The sequence below is a fragment of the Aotus nancymaae genome, unplaced genomic scaffold (genome assembly GCF_030222135.1).
Source record: "Aotus nancymaae isolate 86718 unplaced genomic scaffold, 86718_ANA_hifiasm-v0.15.2.pri h1tg000010l, whole genome shotgun sequence".
In the NCBI taxonomy this organism is placed as follows: Eukaryota; Metazoa; Chordata; class Mammalia; order Primates; family Aotidae; genus Aotus; species Aotus nancymaae.
The window spans coordinates 40,774,835-40,776,884 of record NW_026988421.1 but is presented as its reverse complement, the minus strand read 5'-3'; the positions used below and the strand labels follow the sequence as shown (position 1 = coordinate 40,776,884).

Here is a 2,050-nt window from a genome sequence, read left to right as displayed (position 1 = left end):
CACGCTAATGATAGTTTCTTTTGCTGTGCAGAAGCTCTTTAAATTAATAAGATCCAATTTGTCTATTTTGGCTTTTGTTGCTATTGCTTTTGGTGTTTTAGTCATGAAGTCCTTGCCTATGCCTATGTCCTGAATGGTATTGTCTAGGTTTTCTTCTAGGGTTTTTATGGTGTTACGACTTATGTTTAAATCTTTAATCCATCTGGAGTTAATTTTTGTATAAGGTGTAAGGAAGGAATCCAGTTTCAGCTTTCTGCATATGGCTAGCCAGTTTTCCCAACACCATTTATTAAATAGGCAATCCTTTCCCCATTGCTTGTACTGCAGCATGGAGACCACCTGCTCACACTCTTCTCCTGGAGAGGGAGCGAGCCCCCAAATGCTCTACACTGTGTCTCCAGGCCTCCCCTCTGCCCGTCTTCCCTATCGAGTTCCTCCTACAACTCCACTTAATGGGGATCCTGGCTCCCTTCCCCAAAACCACCCTCAGTTTCCCAGGCCTTCTTTACTCTAGCAGGACCTGGGGGGCTTTTCCCACCAAGGCTTCCTGACCCAGTTCCTTCTGGGGGCAGTAACAGCCCCTGTTTCCTCCCAAGGGGCAATGACCCCTCTCCAGCCCCACCTCCTCCACCTGCTATCAGCCTCAATGTTCCCTCATACAACTAGGGAGCTGGCCTCAGATCCAGCCTGGTGCCCTCTGATCTGTGCTCTCCTCTAGCCCCTCATGCTTCCTCCTTACCATCTTCAGACCCTCCTCTCTTCCACTGTAGTGATGCCTTAACACCCCCTCCCCTGCCCCTGAGCAATAATCTCCCTGCCTACCCTGGTCCTGTCACTCAGCTACCACTGTCTTCAGCCACTATGCACCTGCACCTGGTATTGGGGCCCCTGAGAGGGGCCCCCATGGTGGAGGGGCCTGGGGCACCCTGCTTCCTTGCTAGCAGCCTACTCTCTGCAGCAGCCAAGGCACAGCATCCCCCACTACACCCTCCCAGCACTTTACAGGACCAAAGGCCCTGTAACCAGACACCCTCAGCTTCCCACTCCTCATCACTTGATCCCTCTCAGCGTAGTCCCCATAGACCCCCCAGACAGAGCCGTCCTTGGGTCCCTGCTCCTGTCCCCCAACCCTTTTCTCTCCCAGAGCCATCTCAACAATTCTCCCTTTTGTGCTGTCCCTCCTGGGAATCCCCACCCCTGGCCCTTCCCATTCTGATGGGAGCTTTAACCTTTCAGGGTCAGATGCACACCTATGCACACCTTCCTCCTCCCCCAACCCTCTCCTCAGGGAGTCTTCCCCAGCCCAGACACCCCATCCAGCCCTCCCTGCCTGGGACCACCAGTGGCAGTTTCAGCAGTGTGCCAAGTGCCCCTGCCTCACCAGCTGCCTCCAAAGCCCTGGTAGGCCCCAGCCCTGTGCTTCAAAGCCTATCAGCAGGGCTAGGTATGGGGGCAGGCCCAGCCTGCCATCTGCCTACCCTGGCTGGTGGAGAGGCTTTCCCCTTTCCCCAGCCCTGAGCAGGGCCTGGTGCTGAGTGGCCTTTGTGGGGTGGTGGTATATGGCCCTCTCCCCACCAGGTGCTAAGGGGAAGAGCCCCTTCCCTAGGTCTTTTATTTAAGTTATTTTTGCACAAATGACTCTTTTATACTTAATTAAACTTCATTGCTTCCCTTCTTAAAGCCAACAGGCTCAGTTTACAAACCTGTGAGCTACTGTTGGCTGCTGCCCTCCTCTCCAGTGAAAGGTACAAAGCAATATGCACATGCATCCTCCCCTGCCCCTCCAACAGCCCTCTGCCTCTGGCTCAGGTTGCTCAAAGCACAGATCCCCTCTTACCCGTGTCCTCAGGTTTGAAACAGCCTAATTTCAAGTTGTAGCCAGGTTTCCCCATTTCCTCTGGGATATAAAAAGCGGGTAAGAGAAGACCACCCTCTGGGCATCTCCTCTACACATTACACTGCCCCTTCTCCCCCCATCAAAATGCTCAGACGATGTAATGATGCAACTGAGGATTATGCAACGTGGTCCAACAAGAGCGGCCAACATGAC

At 53.4% G+C, this 2,050-nt stretch overlaps 1 pseudogene; it reads left to right on the top strand.

The window, feature by feature from the left end:
* The first annotated feature begins 259 nt into the window (after window positions 1-259).
* On the top strand, window positions 260-1,585 carry LOC135273904 (methyl-CpG-binding domain protein 6-like; annotated as a pseudogene).
* Window positions 1,586-2,050: the final 465 nt, after the last annotated feature.